The sequence below is a fragment of the Triturus cristatus genome, chromosome 4_2, assembly GCF_964204655.1.
Source record: "Triturus cristatus chromosome 4_2, aTriCri1.1, whole genome shotgun sequence".
In the NCBI taxonomy this organism is placed as follows: Eukaryota; Metazoa; Chordata; class Amphibia; order Caudata; family Salamandridae; genus Triturus; species Triturus cristatus.
The window spans coordinates 425,882,154-425,905,256 of record NC_140586.1 but is presented as its reverse complement, the minus strand read 5'-3'; positions in this window follow the sequence as shown (position 1 = coordinate 425,905,256).

Genomic DNA, 23,103 nt, shown 5'->3' with positions numbered 1-23,103 from the left:
ATTTGATAAGGAGAAGATAGATTCCTACAAGCTAAAGGATCTAAGAGGATTTTGCAAGCAGTTTAAAGTTCCTACCACAGGTCTCAAAGTGAGAGGCGACTTCATCAAAGCGCTGAAGGCCTGGTTAGAGGCCAGAGATCCCTCTGATCCGGGGGTGGTACCGGAAGAGGAAGAGGAAGAGGAAGAGAACCTGAATGGGCACGTGTCATCTCCCGGCAGCAGTGTTTCCTCTAAGAGCCTTTCTCCTGAAGAGTTGGAAGACAGGGAGAAGGAGAGGGAATACAAGTTAGAGATGGCAAAACTTAAATTAGGAGGGCAGTTGGAATTAGAGAATGCAAGAAGCAAAAGGGAAGCTGAAATAGAGAGAAAAGATTAGATTTTGAAAGAGAGAAATTAGCGTTTGAACGTGAGAAGATGTTGAGGGAGATGGAGCTTAAAACTAAAAGTTTAGAGTTGAATCCATCTGGTGGCAGCGCTCCATCTGTGCCTGCAGAAAGTAGGTTTTATTTTCCTAAAGACGTGATCAAAGATTACAGTAAGAATGAAGATATTAGCCAATGGTTTAAAGCGTATGAGTTAGCATTGTTGGCCCACCGGCTCCCTGAGAAAGATTGGGGAACGGGGTTGTGGAGCCGCTTTACAAATGAAGGGAGAGATACCTTGTTGAGCATGCCTGAAGAGGAAAGGGCGTCTTATACCCATATGAAAAATGCTTTAATGCTGAGATATGGCTTAACTCCAGAAAAGTACCGACAAACCTTTAGAGAATGTAAGAAGTTGCCTGGTACTACGTGGGTTGAATATGTGTCTTTTTTTTGCAGAGCCATGAATGGTTGGATAAAGGGTAGCATGGTTGATAGTTATGATGCTCTTTATGATTTGTTTGCTTGGGAGCACTTGTCTAATAACTGTTTTCCAGAGCTACGCCAGCACCTTGTTGATAGCAAGATATCTAACCCTAGAAAACTTGCTGAGGAGGCGGACCGCTGGGTCAGTACCAGGGTCCACAAGGGTCCAGTGGGAGACTCAGCCAAAGGTGGGCAGGGTCCCCAGCAGAAGAGTGGGGGGGACAGGGGTAAACAGAGGGAGTTTCAGAAAGGGCCCCAAAGTAATCCCCAAGGGAACCAAGGGAAGGGTTCCCAGCCTCCCCCTGTAAAGAAGCCAGAGGCCCGACAGGTAAACCTGTTCCAAGGGGCCCCATGACCTGCTACGCTTGTAAGCAGGTGGGACACCGTTATTATGATCCCAGTGTCCTATGAAGGATTCCAATGCACCACCACGTGCACCCCCTCGTCCGGTGACGAATGTAGCCCTGGGAGGGAATGAGATGGGTGCCCCCGGTGGGTGGGGTCCCGCAGAAATGTCCCTGGTCTCTTTAGGAGACGTGGAAATGGTCCCTCCAACCCCTCTGCCTAGTAACACTAAGAAATATAGGCAGTGGGTGACCATTAATGGCCATAGGGTGGAAGCTCTCAGAGACACCGGAGCGAGTGTGACAGCTGTCAAGTGTCACTTGGTGTCCAGGGAGCAGGTGGTTCCTCATGCATTCTACCCCGTTGTAGCTGCTGACAACTCACAGAGTCAGTGTGAGGTAGCTCAAGTTCCTTTTGAGTGGGGGGGGTCTCAGGTACTCTTCAGGTTGCTGTGAGGCCCGCCATGCCTCTTGATTGTCTCCTGGGCAATGATTTGGAGGACTCCCCTTGGGCTAAGGTGGAGAGAAAATCGCACCTGGAAATGTGGGGTCTGCCTGAGTGGGTGTGTGCGACCACCCGGTCCATGTCAGTCAGTAAGGGTGTTGATGGGGCCCTGGAGCCTGAAAGTACGGCCCAGGTCCCAACCGTGAAGAGAAGAGGCAGGGGGCACAGGAAACCGTCCCCCATCGTCCCCGCGGTCCAGGAGGGAGCAGACCCTGAGGGGGATGCCCTGGAACCGACAGGAGAACAAGTGGCCGAACTGGGAGACCTGCCCGAGCTGACCCATTGGCAGCAGGATGGTGGTCCCTCCAGGGAGGAATTTTGTGCTGAACAGAAAGTGTGCCCTTCTCTTGTGGGTATGAGGCAGCAGGCCTCAGCCCAAACGACAGGTGATCAGTCAGGATCACATTGGGTCTACTGGGAGAACGACCTCCTGTATAGCGAGCCTAAGGCTGCTGAGCCTGGGTCAGCCCGTGTGCTGGTGGTACCCCAGCGCTTCAGAGCCTTCCTACTGGGGTTGGCTCATGACGTTCCGTTAGCTGGACATCTGGGGCAAGACAAGACCTATGACAGGCTTGTCACCCATTTTTATTGGCCCCAGATGAGAAGGGATTCAGATATCCATTGTAGGACCTGTCAAACTTGCCAGGCAAGTGGGAAAAGTGGGCGGAAGCAGAAGGCTCCCCTCCAACCTTTTCCCGTCGTCAGTACCCCCTTTGAGCGAGTGGGGATTGACATTGTGGGGCCACTGGACCCCAAGACAGCCATGGGCAACAGGTTTATCCTGGTCTTGGTGGACCATGCCACCCGGTACCCGGAAGCCATCCCTCTCCGCACAGTGACGGCCCCCGTGGTGGGACGGGCACTGATGGGTGTTTTCTCCTGCATGGGGTTCCCCAGAGAGGTGGTGTCAGACCGGGGCACCAACTTCATTCCTAATTATATGAAGTCTCTGTGGAAGGAGTGTGGGGTAACCTACAAGTTTACCACTCCTTACCACCCTCAAGGTAATGGGCTGGTTGAGAGATTCAATCGGACCCTCAAAGGCATGATCATGGGTCTTGAAGAACCGATGAGGCGTAAATGGGACGTCCTCTTGCCACAGAAGTCTCTAGGGTTCAGCCCATTTGAGCTTTTGTATGGTCACCCGGTAAGAGGACCTTTGAGTCTGGTTAAAGAAGGCTGGGAGCAATCTCCCAGGAAACCTCCCCAGGATGTATATAGCTACATGCTGGCCTTTAGGAACCAGACTCGGCGCTTCAGAGATCTTGCTCAGGCAAATCTGGAGGCCAGCCAGGAAGAGATGAAGCGGTGGTATGATCAGAATGCCACTCTGGTTGAGCTTCAACCTGGTCAGAAAGTTTGGGTCATGGCCCCTGTGGAACCTTGTGCGCTCAAGGACAGGTGGACTGGACCATTTGAGGTTGTGGAGAAAAAGAGCGATGTCACCTACTTGGTGGACTTGAAGTCTCCCAGGAACCCCTTAAGGGTCCTGCATGTCAACCAGTTAAAGCCCCACTTAGAAAGGTCCGAAGTGGGCATGCTCCTTGCCACAGATGCTGGGATGGAGGAGGAGAGTGAGCCTCTTCCTGACCTCCTGTGTGCAAAAGAGAAAGATGGGTCAGTGGATGGTGTTGTCCTCTCTGACACACTGACCCCTGAGCAGCAGCAAGATTGTCGCCATCTGTTGGTACAATTCCCTGATCTGTTCTCCTTAATCCCTGGTGTCACTCAGTGGTGTGTCCATGATGTGGACACTGGGGACAGCACTCCTGTGAGGCACAAGGCCTACAGGGTGACTGAAAAGGTCAGAGCATATATCAAGGAGGAGGTCTCCAAGATGTTTGCCTTAGGGGTGGTTGAGTCCTCTAGCAGTCCTTGGGCCAGCCCAGTGGTCTTGGTCCCAAAGGCTGCAGCGCCTGGTGCTTCACCAGAACTTCAGTTCTGTGTGGATTACCGAGGACTCAATTCGGTCACCAAGACTGACGCGCACCCCATCCCCAGAGCTGATGAGCTCATCGATCGGTTGGGGGCTGCCCGGTACCTTAGTACGTTTGATCTAACGTCTGGGTACTGGCAGATCGCCTTGACTGATGGGGCAAAAGAGAGGTCTGCATTCTCCACACCAGATGGGCACTACCAGTTCTGTGTGATGCCCTTTGGGATGAAGAATGCCCCTGCCACATTCCAGAGGTTGGTTAACCAGGTATTGGCCGGGCTGGAGGATTTCAGCGCCGCCTACCTGGACGATATAGCAGTGTTCAGCGCCAGCTGGGAGGAACACTTGCGCCACCTCCAGGAAGTGTTGTTGGCCCTGCGCAGAGCAGGCCTCACAATCAAGGCCAGTAAGTGCCAGATTGGGCAGGGTTCAGTGGTGTACTTGGGGCACCAAGTAGGGAGCGGCAAGGTGGCCCCCCTGCAACCCAAGATAGATACCATCCTGGCTTGGGAACCGCCCAAAACCCAGACTCAGGTGAGAGCCTTCTTGGGTCTCACGGGTTACTACAGGAGGTTTGTCAAGGGGTATGGCAACATTGTGCACCCCTTGACCTCGCTGACTTCCAGGAAGCAGCCGAGACTTGTGATCTGGACTGACGCCTGTCAGAACGCCTTTGACACCCTGAAAACTGCAATGTGTACAGCACCGGTCCTCCAGGCACCCGACTTTTCAAAAGAATTCATTGTCCAGACAGACGCTTCAGAGCATGGTGTGGGGGCTGTTCTAGCACAGATGAATGAGGAGGGCCGAGACTTACCTGTAGCCTTCATCAGCCGGAGGTTACTTCCCAGGGAACAAAGGTGGAGTGCGATAGAGCGTGAGGCATTTGCTGTGGTCTGGGCGCTGAAGAAGCTAAGACCCTACCTGTTTGGGACTCACTTCTGGGTTCAGACAGACCACAGGCCCCTCAGATGGTTAATGCAGATGAGGGGTGAGAACCCAAAGCTGTTGAGGTGGTCCATTTCCCTACAGGGGATGGACTTTACGGTGGAACACCGCCCTGGTACAGATCACGCCAATGCTGATGGTCTGTCCAGATTTTTCCGCCTTAGTGATGAGGACTCCCTGGGTGAAGGGTAGTTCTCCCCACATTTCAGCTGGAGGGGACACGTGTTAGACCTGGCATCATTGGCATGAGTCTCTCCTCCATTTTTTTCTGTTTGCCTCCTCTGTTTACGATGTTTTTGCTGGATTATTGCTTTGGGCACTGTGCCACTGCTGATCAGTGCCACAGTGCAAGTGCTCCCTATGTTAAATTGTTACATTGATTGGTGTTACCATGATTGGCTTGGTTGACTTACTGTCAGACCCTAGTCTAGTGCACTGTGCGTGCCAAGGGCGTGTAAGTTAACTGCTGCTGGTGGTCTTGCAGCACTGGTTGTGCCACCCACAGAAGCAGCGTGTAAAATGTGTCTCAGGCCTGCCACCGCAGCGCCTGCGTGCAGTCCCTGACTGCCATGTCGACTTGGCAAGGAAACCTACTTGCCAGTCTCTAAACCTTCACTTTGCCACATTTCAGACACCTCTATGGTAGGCCCTAGGGCAGGGTGCATTGTTGGTAAAAGGTAGGTCATGCCCTGATGTGTGTGGCATGACCTAATAGTGAATTACAGCCATTTTCGTTTTTCACTATTGAAGGGCTACCTGCCTCCAATAGGCCAGACTGGGCAGACTGATTATTAACTCCATTATAATCTATCTGACTCAGGGAGCATGGTAGCAGGTCGAGTTTAGTATCCCTGAACTCAGAATTTAATAACACACCCTTTAGGATGGATGGTTTTTAGATTCTGTGTTTGAAAATAGCCCTTTTAGAAAGTGGCTATTTTCTTGTCCAACTATCCACCGGTCTCTGCTGGTTTGGTGTGTGTGTCAGGGGCTGGGTGGCTCCAGAGATCTGAATGAGTCAGTGTGGGGTGAATGAGGCATTTACACATAGAGTGAGGGAAGAGTAGCCTGCCCTGCCTGACACAATACTGGCTCCACCTCCTGCTGAGCGACTGATAGCCCTGCTCCTGCCAGTAACAATACTGGCTCCGCCTCCTGCTGGGCGGCTGAGGACTCTGCCCTGCTCAGTGAATAGGCCAGGTGCCTCTGCCTGGCAACACCCACAACGAACCTGAGATGGGGGGAATTTCCCTGCTTGGACAAAGGGAACAAAGGAGAAATGGGGTATAAGAGAAGGACCCCTGAACCAAGAACTCAGATCACTTCTGACAAGGAAACCTGTACCAAGGACAAGAAGCCTGCTGATCTAAGGACTTGCCTCCCCTTTCTGCCAGAGTGCTGTTTTGCTGTGGAGGAACCTGAAGCTGCTTCTTTATTTTTGCCAAGGAACAAGGAGAGAGGAACTTGGTGTGTACTCTCTGAACACTTGCTAGGAAATCTCCAAGGGCTGGAAGAGTGCCAGTCTCCTGTTGAAGTCACAGGGCCAAAGGACTTCACCATCTGCTGAATTGCTGAATTGCTGGAAAGTGTTGTTTCCAGTACACAAGGGAAAATCTGCAGTCTCGACGCCGCCGACGCCGCCGAATCCAGATCGACATCGTGAGTAACGGCTCCAGTGTCCCGAGCCTTCGACGCCGGCCACCGGGCCCGATCGATGCCAGCAGCAACACCAGTGAGCAGTGGGTATCGGCCCCGGCTCCAAGTGACCCCGTCTCGACGCAGGTATCGACGGCAGTGAGGAGTGAGTATCGGCTCCACCTCCAAGCGACCCCGTCCCGACACCGCTGCTGATCGCATCGACTCGACGCCCTTCTCGACGCCGTGAGCGCTGCTCCGGTCCGACATCCCTCGACGCCGCGGCAGATCGACCCGACTCCGAGGCACAATCGACGCCGACCTCGACGCCGACATCTCGACGCCGTGGATCATCGTTTTCTTCATTTCTCAAGGTACTGTACTTGTGGGGTCTGTTGCAACTCCAGGCTCAACGTAGCACTCCTCGCGGTCGACGCCGAACCTTGGGAATCTTGTAGACTCGACGTCGTGTGACTCCTGTGGGGGTCACATTGTTGCCAAAGAACTGTGTTTCAGAAGAATACTTAATTTTGTTGCTAAAGAACTATTTGCCAAGAAGAAACCTTACCTGAACTATCATTTTTCCTTCCAAAGAGTATTTATTAAGACTGTGGTATATTTTTGTCGTTATTTGGTCTTGTGCTAAGCCTTATATAAAAATACTATTTTTATAATAACTTCTGTGTCGTGTCCATCTGTAGTGTATTCACTTTATTACTGTATGTGGTCATACATGCTTAACACACTGCCTCTGAGATAAGCCTGTCTGCTCTGCCAAGCTACCAAGGGGGTAGCAGGGGTTATCTGAGTGTGTAATCCCCTTGCCCTGACTAGAGTTGGTTGGTTTTGTCAGAAGTGTATACCTCTGCCAACTAGAGACCGCCGGTTCTAACATGTGTTTAGAGAGAGAAGAAAGGGAGCTCTGTAAACCTACTGTACTGGCTTATATTTTACTAAAAACATGTCCTTCAGTAGAGCCTTATCTCATCATAACTACAATCCCCAATCAGTGCTTCCTCCAAATGAGGTTTAGATTACGTCTCCAGCATTGCTTGCATTCAGAACCACAAAGATGGCATAAGGTGGCAGAATTGGGACCTTATTCATGCAATACTTTTCTACTCAACACACAATGCACTGCATGCTGTTGTGTGATCATTATTGCTCCCTCCTTCAAGATTTTATAGTACCAGTACTAAAAGACAAAGGTTTTTTCAAGTAAGATGGGCACCAATTTATCTACAGATGTTTAACTAGCCCCATGGAATGTTTCAGTGTTGCTTATTTTTTAAATGCTGCTCTCAGGAATTGTAATTTAATTTTTTGTACTTTAGTGGTTTTATTTAACAGAATAAAGTATTCTGATGATGATGATTGTTTGTGCTGGTGGCCTGTGGTGGAGCTTGACTCCCAATGTTATCCCTGAGGTCCAAGGAGCCTTACAAATGATCAAGAGGAACTTTTCCCACAAGAATAAAAGGGTGAAACATGAAAATGTTTTCAATCTCTAGAGGACTGGGACTAGCCATCTAAGGCTATCCAAATAAGCTGTGAGTTTGGTGGTCAAGAACAGTCATGTTGATCCTACTCTGAGTATCTTTGCCAAGAAGACTTCAGCAGACCCTTTTGGCTGAGATATCTGGTTTCAGTGTGACCTGTCCGGCTACAGCTTCCAGGCATTTCCAGCTGGAGACTTTTAAGTTCCAATATAGAGATTATTTCCCAACTCATAAATCTTCAATTTTGCCAAGGTATAGTAAGTATCCGGATGAGGAGAGGACTTTGACAGGAAGTTAAAGTTTTATATTTTGACATTTTTCCTGGCACAACTAACAGACTCAGTGGAACATCGGCCAACAGATATCTGGATTTAAGAGGACTTCATCAGATACATCACTCAACCTTGAACGACTACAGGATATCAATTTCTGTGATGATAATTCCTGTCAATGCTTGATAAATGACCGCCAACTTGGTCCTTTATAAAGTCAGCAGGCGGACCCCATCAGGGGACGGAGAAATCTACTCTGTCCCCCTGGCAGAACAATGGGCCCTCGATCACCACATAAATTGGGCCCTATGGCCTTATTTAAAATTTGGCAGATGGAATACTCCAACAAAATGTGATGGGTATTCCTTCTGCAATATTACCAGTGCCATAGACTCTAATGCACTTGTAATAAAATGGACTCGACATCTGCCATGTTTTGATGGAGTAACCTATAAACAAATAAGTAAATAGGGACCTATGTTAGAAGGTGTCTTCTTTGATCTGGTTCTTGTTCTAGCGACTCAGGAATGCATCACGGAGCCTAAACTTGTGCGTAGGTCCCGGTCTACCACTGGATAGTTTTCTAATCCATATCTACGGTCCCCTCTAATTGGATTTGAATAATTTTTGTGTATTTTTTCTTATAATATTATAGGAATTTTTAGAAATTGGGATGTGAGATTTTTATTGTGTAGCATTTTGACTTCTTAATTGTCCTATTGCTGCTAAATACTCTACATTTTACCTAAGGTAAACCTTTTTGCTCTGTGTCTTATGTATCAGGGGCTAAGCCCGGATTCAAATGGTCACAATCTTTAACTTCAGCCTCTAGAATGGAACTCAAAATTTTCCAAAGGGTGAAGTCCAAGGCTAGGGTCAGCAGGGGTCCTACAAAGTTGAATACATTATTGTCAAACTGCTTTTGTTTGAGCTTAAGTTTCAAGAGAGGCAAAGCTTATTTTCATGGTTGGTGACAATGCTTTGCTGATTGCGTAGATTTGATACCCACAGCTATCCACAATGTTACCTTTGCACTTAATTACTTCTTTGGATGTCAAAATCTCCAGGGGGTGAGACTGGAAGCTGCAATCAGGTAGGAATCAATGAGGCTGGATACCATTATCGTGAGGTCAAGTTAAAGCTCTTTCCAGCATGGAACCAGGTCTCTCTAAAGCCAGTTCTCCAGCAGGGCCCTGTACTCTGTGGCCAGCAGGGCCCTGTTGAAGTCAGACCATTTGCTTTTTATGTTCCCTGATGCAGGAGGCCAAGTACTTGACTGGAGAACACTGGAGAGCAGTTGCAGTCCCTGTTTGCCAGAAGGAGTCTGGAGTCCTTGAGGGAGTCCTCTTCTTCCAGCAGGAGTTTGAAATCAGCAGTCAGAAATATTCTTCCAGCTTCAGGTGGAGTCTTCCCAGGGTAAGGGATGTTATAAGGAAGTGATGGTTGAGGTGCCAGATTCCCCTATGCATTAGCCAGTACCTGGAGAAATTCTGCCACTCGATCCTAACAATATTCTCTGCCTCTCCCCACCTCCTTTAGCAACATTCCCATTTTGCCTTGCTGTAAAATGTCCCAGGAGTGCTGACTCAAGATGGCAGAACCCATTTGCCATCAGGAAGGGCTGTCTTCAGCTCCTTAGACACTCACCTATTTGGATTAGCTCTTCTCCCATCTGAAAGGGACACATCTGGTTATTTAACTTACTTTGAATGGAGAGTGACTGTCTCAGAGTGTCCTGGGAAAGAATAGGCTAAGCTCTCTGTTGCATCTCCAAGTCAAAAATAGGTAGAGCTGAAGCTGCCCTTTGTGCTGCAAACCTTCCCCCTCCACTGCCAGATGGCAAATAGTTGCTAAGTGGTCCGCAGGTAACAACCATCTGCTCTTCTGGGGGTCAGAGACAGCCTATTGTCCTCTGAGCCAAGGTTGGTTAATTTTCCCTACAAAGGATGTGCATTGTTAGGCTTTGAAGGCTAAGTGGCAAGATTAGTTGTAGGTACTTTGGCTAAGCATTACAGAGTAAATCTTTACTTTTCTTCTTTACATATCTACTGCCTACTCCTTGCATGCTGAGTAGCCAGACTAGAGTCACTGTCTTTGCCCATCTGGATACAGTATTAAAAAGTATTACCTGCGCAGATTGTCCGATGATACAGTGGGACGCCCAACTTCTCCATTTTCTTGGGAGTACACGGAATTACATCCTTCTGCAAACTGCCTTGGGCTGTTCTGCCCTGCATTGGCCTTGTCTGCTGACACTGCATTCTATGTCACCGCCTAAGGTCAACGTGCCGAAGAGCGGGAGTCATGCTCGGAACTCGGCTACTGCTCATTCTGTTTTGCTGAGAGGGAGAAACTCCAAGGACAATGTGATCACCGATCCAAACACGTAGGAGCCTGCGGAGGGTGTACGTAAGAAAATTGCCACCCACATGGAGAGACCAATTCTCAAACTGCTCCACTCTAGGAAAGTGGCTGAATTCCTTACTGCTGCCCCCGAAGTAGCCATGGCTGAGATCATATTGGGGGCAGTGCAGCTCGGGCATGCGGAGAAGCCTGCTGTGATGAATTCTCTGCCCATACAAGAACTTGGAGGTACCCCAGTCCCTACACTACATCTAATACAGCAACAATCACTCGGTTTGCTGGACTGCCAGACAGAGATGAGTGTTAGCTCTTCTGTTAGTGTTTGAATACTGCTGGCTCGCTACCGCCCCTGCAATCATTGTCATCATCATAGCAGCCTGCTTACTGCTGGGGGATGACCTAGGATGTGCAGAATTAACTGTGGGGGCAAATACTTTCCAGGGCCACCGCTGCTTTCCCAAATAACTGATCTAACATATCTAGTGGTTGATAAACATTCTAATGTTCTAATTACTGAGCAACTTGTCAAGGCTGACATCGTGCTGTTGTGTGTAGATTTAGATTCCGTATATAGGTTTCCCGATTGTATGCCATTATATAGGTACGATTCATATTGCCCTTCTTTAGGCATAGAAAATCCAGCCCTTATTTAGACATTGTCCATGCTAACCAAATACAGGTATGGTCTCCTACATCCGTCCATCCACGTTCTTGGAAAACCAGACTATTAAGCCTTTAGGAATTTCCCTTGCTTGGATATTGATTTCTCCAGGAACTCATTTATTATGCATGAACTTCTATTCCTTAGGGGTTCATTCATGACGTTCCGATGCCCGACTTTTACTTCAATACAGGCATTCCTAAACACCTTCAAGGTATAAATATACCTGCACTTGCCTTGGCAAACCACGGTTCCGGTACGGTCCAGCTCGACTGCCTACATGCGGTTCACCACGGCAAGTTCGGAAGGAGATCGAGTTCCAGCCTGATGCACCGACCAGACCCTATCATCCTTCTCTCAGAGAATCCAGCTCCAGTGTTTCTGACTCCCCTTGTGGGGTGTTAGATATCGAGTCCCGGAAAGAGATTCCAACCTCGCACATTCTAAGGTATAGAGCAGACTAGAACTTAAAGAAACTTTTGGCAACTCTTGGCAAAACTATTGCGATAGCTAGCTATACTTTAGAAAACAGCACCTACTTCTTTCCTTGTCCTACATTTAGGTTACGTACACTGGGGTAGAACTATTTAGAAGCATCAGGTGAGTATTCACATTTTAGCCTGTGTTATTTATGTATGTATTTTAATTAATATATGTCATAGCTACAAACCATGCTATTGCAGAATTATTTTATCTTACTGCTAACACATATTGTACTTCGCAGCCTGTCTTACGATTGTAGCAGTTCATATCTCTTGCATGAGAAATAAGACTGTTCAGTAAACCCTTTTTATTGAAATGCCTGTCTCTCTATTTCTGTGCAACTCAGTAGAAATGAAGCATGCTCAATTGACTGGGGTGAAACTGTTATCTATTGTTTCTACGGTTCCGAGATTGTTCCGACTCGAAGGGAAAGAAAGTTGTCATGTTTATGCGGTTGTCAGAAACTAATCCCTTCTTGTATATTCGAGAAGTTTCTAGTGACCTCTGAGTTAGCTGGCACACACATGTAATTTAGTTTAATGTACTCAATAGAGACATACTGACCTCAGTCTTATGTCAAATCTATAGTCTATATTATTCCAATGTGCAGAGCCTATCAGGGATATAGGAACTACACTAAACGGCGCCCATCACGGGGCAAGGCACTAATTTAACGCTAGCTAGGGGAGTAACTCAGTCATGCCTTTCTCAGAGACCCCTACTCATAACACTCCATAAGACGTCTGGAGTGGGTAGGGATAATATCCGCCATAGCTGAGTAGGACAAAAATCCGATGTATTAGCTGTTTGGTTTGTTCAAAGTTGAAGGATACAGTGTTCCAAAATATTGTGCACCTTATCTTTGTTCCCTTGAAACTTGCTCTGAAACTTTCATTAAACAATGACTGAAAACGGCACAAACACCGATACTGGTTGAGCTGTGGCTGACCAAGTCACAGCAGCTTTTAATCGTACAGGTTTTCAAGAAACCGGCGAGGATGCTATAATCATCGATCCAAATTTAAGGAGATCCATCACTCTAAAACTTATAAAACATGGCCTTACACCAAGAGGTGGATAAGCAGTTTTTGTGATAGAGGCACATGAATCTCACCAGACAGAGTTATTCTATTCATGGATAGTATTCCCAGAATCAAATCCAGTAACACACTGGGTTCACTTCTACAAAGAAGATGATCCACCTGAGGAATAAATTCCTTTCGAGGATATTGAAATTCCACTCACATACCAGGAGCATGAGCTCTGGTTTAAAGGTGCCCTAAAACATTACAATCACATTACCAGGCTCGGTCCACTAGGTAGACCAGGAGCAACATGGCCGATTTTAGCCGGCTAAACACCTCATCCAGACGTTGACGAACTGTCATATGTAGAATTAATAGCTCAACTCAAGGAGCTAATCAAAATTTATAGACAATTGGTTAAATATCTCATGCGGACTTTCACAGTCCAACCACCATTAACCATTCAAAATCCAGCCCCCCATCAGGGGAATACACTAAAAATCACTCCACAGACAGTACACACAGTCATGGGTAAAACGCCCACAAAACGTGAACAAATTCAATTCTGGATAGCTCAAAAAATGACTCAAATCGAAGCAGTATTTCCTAATACTAGCCCTTACGAGAAACACAGAATTTTAACAATCTGTTTACTGATGGGGATCATATCACATCTGGAAGACTGCACCACTTGGGGCACAGTCTTTGCTGCAATCTACACAAAAACACATGTTGTTCTGTTCATGGCGGTAATACCTGATGTCCTGAAACAAATTCAAAACTAATACGGGGCAGAGCCTGCTCTGAATTTAGGTATGAAGTTACTGAAAAATTTCGACCAGGTTTCAACAATAATATTATCTAATATTAAAGGAGAAGCAGCATCAATGGCAATCCACCAGAAATTAATGGAATTTGATGTAACAGAACAACCACAAGAACTAGCCAGAATAATTGAAAAATCCTATGAAGAATTAGGCAGAGACAGTTTGGGGGGGAAATCAATTAAACCACAACTGTCTGAAAGTCCTGATAAGTTCTTTCCTAAAAACACTTCTACCTCTTCTAAAAAGAAGTGGGAAAATAGCAAACAGCATTCCAAAGAGAAGCGTTCTCAATCCTGAGATAGGTCTCCTCAAAAGGAGCCCTCTGAAAGGAGGTACAACCTCATGAATAGAGATAATTTGAGGAAACCTGACAGATATCAAGATACTGATACACATTCCTCTAGTAACTTCCAGACATTTGAAAGAAGAGGACTGTCAGAGAACAAAGAAGAACGCATGAAGTCCAAAGACGATCAACACGTTCAGAAAAACAAACAAAAACCTCAATTCTCCAAGAAGAAGGTAGCAGGTCTGAAGATCAGACATGCCGAGGATTCTGAGAACGCAACTCAAGAACGGAGAATGGGCTCTGACAATGTTGGACAGTGCAGCAGAAGTTACAGTAGCTCGCCAGAACCTGAACGGGCTTCTGGAGACAGTGGACATGAATGAGGACATTCAAGTTGAAACTGCAGACACCAGGGTTAGTTCTCCGCATAGGTTATATGAAATAACACTCCGGATGGAGGGAGACATTCCAAGAAAAGTGAAAGGACTCTTTTGGGAGCATCTTTCAAGGGGTTATGATATACTTCTAGCAGAACGAGACTGGCCACCAGAATTTGTCAGGGAGTGCCCACATAGCGAAGACATCATTATGCCAGCCTTCTCCAACGATGTTCCAATACATTTAAAATATACTTATGTCAGGAAATGGGCAGTGGCCCAAGCCCTAGCACTATACAAGAATCATGTGGGATGAGATGAGGACTCACCTCACCACAAAATCCAGTTAAAAAATCAACCAACTGCACAAAGGCAGTACCCAGCTAAGCAAGAAGCTAACAAACAAGTCAGGGAGATCTTAGATCAACTTAAATACCAGGGGGTGATTGAAACATGCACCTCATCAATGAACAATCCTTTGTTTCCTGTTTCCAAACCAGACAATACATATCGTCTAGGTTTGGATTACAGACAATTAAATTCAAGTTGTAAAACATTTGCAGTGCAAAATGCACACAGTACAGCATTAATGAATAACATTGTGTGTAAAAAGTACAAAACCACATTAGACATTTCAAATGGTTTCTTTTGTCAAAATATTGCACCTGAAAGTAGATATTTGACTGCTTTCTCAATAATGGGGACCCAGCGTCAATTTTGTTGACTACCACTGGGGTTCAGGAACAGCCCAGGGTTATTCTCAGCAAGAGTAACAGAGTTACTACAAATTTATGATGATGAGGCATTGTCATATGTCGATAATATATATCTGACAGAAGATGATCTGGACAGACACTTGAACAGGGTGAAGACCATTATATTGGGCTTCGCCTCTCAGGGTTACAAATTCAACTTTAAAAAGTCCAGAATTGCCCATCTTAACGTCCTTTTCCTAGGATATGAACTTTCAAGTGAAGGCAAAAGTCTGGCAGCCAACTTTTTAGAAAAGTGTGCGCTGCTCCAACCTCCAAAAACGCTGACGAACTTACAGTCGATCTTAGGTTTCCTGAATTTTGGAAAAACATACATTCTAAACTACGCAGAGATGTTTAAACCTCTCTACGAATTAATCAAACCTGATTTCAAAGCCACAACTTGTACAGAAGGACACACAGAAATTCTGTGTTCACTTCAAACAGGCATGTTAGCAACTAAACACTTGCAAACACGGGTAAACATACGCAACTTAGTGATCCGAATCATTCCGGGTCACTGCGGATTCACCTACTTAACTTTTAATGAAGGTGAAAAAGTACCAATTGCATACAAATCACATTTGTATACGCAAGCAGAAATGAAATTCACTTCTACAGAAAAGATTCTGACAGCAGTTCAAACCGCTGCAGCAAAAGAAAGAGCCCTAGCACAGGGGAAAAGCATAATGATCGTGACTCCTGTACCAGCCTTAGAGGTAGTTAGTAAAGCTAGCATTCCGAATGTAAAAGCTTTACATCTGAGATTGATACAATGGGTTAATTCTCTTGCTGCAACTGATGTTGAATATGTTTTTGATCCTTATTTGAAAACACAAGTATTCCTGCAATACGAACACGAATGTCCTCTGCCTACTGAAATTCTCCCTCTTGATCAGTACTAATTTATCATTTATACTGACGGATCTGCACAACCTGCTATGGGGAGTAAACAAGCTTACAGTGCAGCATGCACAATCATTAAAGGTCATATGCGAGATGGCAAATTCAGACCAATGGTCACAAAAACGCAATCTCTAGGAGAGTGTACAGCTGAACTACAAGCATTCAATATGGCACTTGAAAACATGGATCGCGAATTCCCCACACTCCTAGTGTGCGATTCTTTTTACTGTGTTCAATCTTATAATGAATATTTACAGAATTGGCTTCAAAATGGTTTCAAGGAAGCAAAAGGTGGCACAATCAAGCATTAAAATGCTTTGTGAGCAAGTAGTTCAGTTGTGAAACGGACTCCAAAACACTCACGTGATACACACGTTGAGTCATCAACGTGATGGCTTTCACGTGGAAGGGAATTCATTGGCTGATGAAGCCGCGAAAGGGGCTGTGCAAACGGCTTCCGTAGCTGCAATCACTCGTTCAAAAACGAAAATAGACAGTTAAATTATGCTGGCTGTCAATGCTTCAAGCAAAGGCAGCGGTGCAGCGTTACCTAAAAAGTTTCTACTCAAATACTCATATATAATAGATGCGAACAATGTTCCGTTTGCATGAATCCCTGGAGTGGGGGATAGGGTAATACCAAACATGGAACGAAGAGCAGCTTTGATTTACGAAGCAAATCTGGGATTGGGTCTGACACATCAGGGGATCTCTAAAACAATTTTAGAACTAAAAGAGATGTACTGGTGGCCAGGAATAAATACACTGATTCATATCTTCATCAATAACTGCATAGACTGCAATAGAGATCGCAGGACAGAACGCCAAGAGATACCTGACTTAAACATAGCCAGCCCAGTTCAGACACCATTATTAGACAGCATTAGACTATATACGTGCAGGCGTCCTCTTGAACAAATGCAGTCCCACAAACACTAAATCAAGGTTCCTATGGATGTGGCCTCAGCGCTTGGCTAACGCTCAAATTATTATAAAAGATTTGCGAGTCTTTATCGGTACATACGCAATTGGCACACTACATTCTGACCAGGGTCCTGCGTTTAGGTCTTGAGCTTACAAAGAAGCCATGACCAGTTTGGGCGTAGCATTGCGATATTCTTCTCCATTCCATCCTAAGGGAAATTCTGTTGTGGAAAGAAAAAACCGGGACATAAAGCAGTCTATAACAAACACCTTTATGGGGTCCAACGAGCACTTCATAACTTGCCAAGAAGTTCTCTAGGGGGTGTCACTCCATATGAAGCTCTATTTGGAACTAGAATGTTGGTACCGGACCTTGATATGCAAGGCACAGTGATGGAAAATAAGAAATTTGATATCCAAGATCGTTTGGCTGCTTTACAGGACTTAAATTAACTATGAACGAAACAAAGCAACATGCTCCTGAAGCCAACCATCACTGGGGAAAAACCGGCTGTCCCAGCAAGGCCTGTCTGGGTCCCAAAGCTCGGTGATCTAGTCAGAGAAAAGATCGCGGACAAAAAGGAATTCGGGCCTTCTTATAGACAACCAGCACCTGTCCTAGCAATCCAGGGATCAAGAACAGTACTTTTGCCGCCCCTTGCTGGTAAAAAGGAGAAAAGATTTGTGTCCATCGACCTGATCAAACCATACCATGTGGCCGATACTAAGCAGTAGGCCAAGTGGACTCCGCCAATGTAGCAGACGCACTCCTCTAGCTACAATCCAAAAGGTTCAAACTGAGAGACTCATCACCTTTGAAGATTCTGCAGTGAGAAGTAAAAGACTAAGCAACAAAGCTATGGAACTCGTCCCTCTTGAAACCCAAATAACAGTTTGTCCTGATACACATGTCTACAACGAAGTAACAATTGATCAACGGGTTCTAGTGAATTCAACAAATCCTGAAGCAATTCCAACCATTGACAGAACTGCCTCTGGCTATTTCATGAACTTTACGAAATAGCCAGAGGCAGTTTTGTCAATGGTTGGAATTGCAACGTTTTATTTAAAAAATGTGAACAAGACAGGAACGAAAAATATGTTAACAAATACGAAACAGCTTTATTCCGCAGCCTTTCTTGCCCGACTGTCTAGACAAGGTTTCGACTTTTGGAAAGACAACGTTGAGAAAAAAACTGTCTGGGGTACAAAAGATTGGCAAGTACAGGGGGTAGAAGCTTTGTTTAGAGCCTGTATCATCCCTGAGCAAATTATGTTTTCGAATGACACTGTCCCTGCAAACATCTTGCCTTGGATTAGCCAGGATCAAAGACATGAACACACCGACCATACCTATACCTGCAAGCAATAGCACTACACGGGGGGAGGTCGACATACATAATATTTTGCATCACAACAGATCAGATCCAGAATGGAAAAAATGGTTGCTCTGGCCCACAGACACAAACAACTGTCAAGATCGATTCCTGAACAAAACACAGGGTTTCACTTTCAATAAGCCAGACCCACTCACGTTCAAAGACAGCATTCAGGGTAGTAACAACATACAGTGTAGGGAAACTATGCCTTGATTGGCTACAGAAAGCTACACTGAAGAATGTAAAACAACACTTAACTTTACTTCAAGAAGGCGCAGACCTTAGGGAATTCTTGCTAGGACCAAGAAAACCGCGTCAAAAACATTTCATATATGCTGGTATCTACGCTGCTTATAATGAAGCATGGAAGGTTACCCAAGCAGAGACTGCAGAACGAATACGAGAAAATGATCGTATTAATTTAGAGAAACTCTCTCTGTAGTAGACAATGGGTTAACGACTCTGTCGTCCAGAATATATTCATTGGACAGCATTGTGTCTTCAGTCATAGACATCATGGAACAACACTTGGTCATGTTGCAACATGGTCAGTCTCAGCTACGTTCTATCATGCTATTGGGCTGGATGCTACAAAACTTGCGTGCAGGCTATGTGCCTTGGCGTTTAATCAATACTACGTCACTGTTTTCAGAATTCAATCTCACTGATAAACAGATCAGACTGGCACAAAGGTTGGCAGACTACACTATGCTGAGCATTAAAAAACTGGAAAAATTACCATTCACGGTGGCAGAAAAAACAGCTACTGAGTGGATCATACATGGTAAAATTTCTCTGCCTGTTACAACTTTCTATTTTCAATATTGCCCAAAACATATACCAGTTGGCAAATATGAAAGGTTGGATAAAGGAGACATCAAGACATCCTGGGATTTACCTTACACACATAGATGTTGGAGTGGGGAATGTGAAGTGTTTCTTAGCGGTGAAAACTGTGAACACACACTAAGCGGTTCTCTCCTTTGTCAGGGTATTAACTTACACGGGGCCTGTGATGGTTCCACTACAAACTTATCCAGTACCCTGCAAGGTTCACCGGCTGCAGTGATTAATCCAATTTTTGGCCAACTTTCTAATGGAAGTTACATTATGTTGAATGATCACAGCTGCTGTGGCATGTTGCCAGGTATTCCATATCTAGTTACGGTTACATCCAGGGTCACTTGCTGTATGCAAATCTTGTTTCCACAAATAGACACAGTCAGGGAGTCGCCTTTGTGGCCTTCACTGAACATCTCTTCTATACAAATTGATACTCTAAGCAGAATGAAAGCCATTCTTTTATAAAAAAACAGGGCCACTGACCTTGGCCAGAGAAACCTATGATCTCCAAGTCACAAGGACTTCTGCGGAGATACATAACCTTTTGTATACAAACTGCCCTGTACATTTCTCAGACTTCTTAAACATGTCTGATACGAGCGGTATTATACATGTATTTAAGAACGTGTGTGCAGGACTGTTAGCATCTTTTTAAGCAGTCCTCGGAATTTTTCCAAACTTCATGCACTCTGTGTTTGGCGGACTGCCGCTCCTTTTAGAACTCATTGCAGGGATCCTATTTTTGCTCCTACTTCTACAATATGGCAAGCCTCATCACCAGCGCCGCTCCAGGCACCATAGAGAGAGCTCTATTGGAGATGAAGTGTCGTGAGCGCATCGTCCAAATTTTGGGTTTACCTCGTCTACGAGAATTAACAGCACATGGTTTCTGTCATTCAGACCAATCTGGCAAGATTGCATCTTACCTGTTCTACGCTGCCTGCTCTGCGGTGAAGAATGCGTATTAGACATCTGTCTAACACTCCCATCAGTCATGCCTACGGATATTGATACTCTGCTGGACCCGTTAACGGCCCAAGCTCTGTGTTGTCCCCAGCGGCTACCAATCCTGATGACGGCATTCATTGAGATCTCACAGACGCAAATTGCTACTGCTGAGGTACGAGAGGAAACAACAGGCATGTAGGTAACATCCGATTCCAACATTGCTGATGCAACCAATGCTGAAGGCGATAGTTCACATCTATGTGCAGTTAATCTTCTAAACGAGGTATTCCAACTTTCACCTACAACGGTAGACGACTTTTTGTCTACAGGATTAGAAGATGTCATGTTTTCTCCAAGCCAACACACTGACTTTTGATTCAGGCACACAGTGTTCCGATGAGACTCTGAATTTGGCCTTCGTTTTTTCAGACAAGGGACTAACTTTGGATCTTTTTTCCAATGATTAATTTTGTTTTCAAAATTTGTATTTTTTTCATTTTTTGGCACAAGTAATCTGCTTATAGTAGAACTATTCATAGAGAACAGAATTCTTTGAAAATCTTCCAGGGACATTATGCCACCTTGTCACATCAACAATTGATTTGTGTTAACATGGTATGAAATGGTTTCGGCCCTTTTTCTACTGTATTAATAGGCCATTTCATCATATGTATATATTTCTGGTTCATTCTTGTTGGCATTTTCAATGCACACATATACTTAGAATGAAACATTGCTTTTTAATATGTACAGCACCTTATGCATAGCATGGGTTTGTAATGCATTTTTAGGACATATGTTTTTAGATATGTTTTAGCATGTTTTCGATTATCAGGCGATATTCTCTTTTAGACATGTTTAGTATGTTTAGGATTTAGTAATGTCGTTCATACGAAACTGGAGTGGGTGTTGTGTGTAGATTTAGATTCCATATATAGGTTTCCCGATTCATGCCCTTATATAGGTAGGATTCATATTGCCCTTATTTAAGCATAGAAAATCCAGCCCTTATTTAGGCATTGTCCATGCTAACCAAATACAGGCATGGTCTCCTACATCCGTCTATCCACGTCACAATGAGTTCTTGGAAAACCAGACTCTTAAACCTTTAGGAATTTCCCTTGCTTGGATATTGATTTCTCCAGGAACTCATTTATTATGCATGAACTTCTATTCCTTAGGGGTTCATTCATGATGTTCTGATGCCTGACTTTTCCGTCAATACAGGCATTCCTAAACACCTTCAAAGTATAAATATACCTGCACTTGCCCTGGCAAACCACGGTTCTGGTACGGTCCAGCTCGACTGCCTACTTGCGGTTCGCCACGGCAAGTTTGGAAGGAGATCGAGTTCCAGCCTGATGCACTGACCAGACGCTGTCATCCTCCTCGCAGAGAATCCAGCTCCAGTGTTTCTGACTCCCCTTGCGGGGTGTTAGATATCGAGTTCCGTAAAGAGATTCCAACCTCGCACATTCTAAGGCATGGAGCAGATTAGAACTTAGAGAAACTTTTGGCAACTCTTGGCAAAACTATAGCTATAGCTAGCTATACTTTCCAAAACTGCACCTACTTCTTACCTCATACTACACTTAGGTTAGGTACACTGGGGTAGAACTGTTTAGAAGCATCAGATGAGTATTCACATTTTAGCGTGTGTTATTTATGTATGTATTTTAATTAATATATGTCATAGCCACAAACCATGCTATTGCAGTATTATTTTATCTTACTGCTAACTCTGTACATATTGCACTTCGCAGCCTGTATTACGATTGTAAAAAGAACTGTTGATGGACAGATGTCATACATTCACCCCAGTACAGAGATCTGGGCCTAAATCCATCGTTTCTTTGCTCACCATGCCATTCCAGTTTGGACCCAGCCATATGCAAATCAGTCTTGACCCTGTGCCCTATGGGAACAGTCCAGCCTGAACTGCCAGGCCAGGTTCTCCCTGGACTGGAAACAGGCATCCTAGGACCGGTTTCTGGATTTCACCCCTCTTCAGCCAGGGTAGCTTGATTCCAGTGGCATGGAGAGCACGGGACTCATGTCTGAGCATACCCGTCCCACTCGAGGTGACAAATGCAAAAGGAACTGTTGATGGACAGAATGCAGAACAATGTCATACATTCACCTCAGTACAGAGATCCGGGCCTAAATACATCGTTTTTTTGTTCGCCCTAAGTTGGCAGGGTATGTCCAGACATGGGTCCCTTGCTCACTTTGCCACTGGATTCAAGAAAGCCTGGCTGATGAGGGTTATGAACCCGAAACCGGTCGCAGGATGCTTGTTTCTGGTCCAGGGAAGACATGGCTTGGCAGTTCGGGCTGGACTGTTCCCATGAGGCACAGGGTCAGACTGATTTGCATATGGCCATGTCTGACCTGGGGTGGTGGAGTGAGGTAAAGAATCATGATGGATTAAACCCAGATCAGTTGACTGGGGGTAAGTGTTTGATTTGCTCAAATGCTCTGTCCATCATCCTCTTTGGTATCGCTGTATTACAATTGTAGCAGTTCATATCTCTTGCATGAGAAATAAGACTTTTCAATAAACCCTTTTATTGAAGCGCCCGTCTCTGTATTTCTGTGCAACTCTGTAGAAACGAAGCAGGCACAATTGACTGAGTGAAACTGTTATCTATTGTTTCCACGGTTCTGAGATTGTTCCGACTCTAAGGGAATCAAAGGTATCATGTTTATGCGGTTGTCAGAAACTAATCCCTTCTTGTATATTCAAGAAGATTCTAGTGACCTCTGAGTTAGCTGGCACACACAAGTAATTAAGTTTAATGTACTCAATAGAGACATACTGACCTCAGTCCTATGTCAAATCTATTGTGTATATTGTTCCAATGCGCAGAGCCTATCAGGGATATAGGAACTACACTACAGTGCGTCCCTCATCTCTATCTTCGCATAGCATGAATGACCCATCATCAGATCTCTTAGAGGACTCAGTTATCCTACCCTCCGTCAAAAAAGCACACTCTTAAGCTCCCTAAGGCTACCAGATGCCCTAAAAAGTCTTCCGAACTTTTCAGTAAGACGCGACCCCAAGGTACCTCTTCAGCACATACGAAAGCGGGGATGGAGGGCAGCCCCCTACCTAAATGGGTCACTTCAAAAGGAGAGGTAAAGGCTATCATCTCAAGACTTTCTAACACCGGATTGGCTGGCGGACTTAGAATCAGTCAGAACCCTTCTCCCCCTCTAAGAGTATATAACAATACTGGGTACCCACCGAAAGAGGATTTGCTAACATCTGCTTCTCCTCTACTATCTGACAACTCCATGCTGACAACAAATGAGTACATCCAAACTCCAAGCAC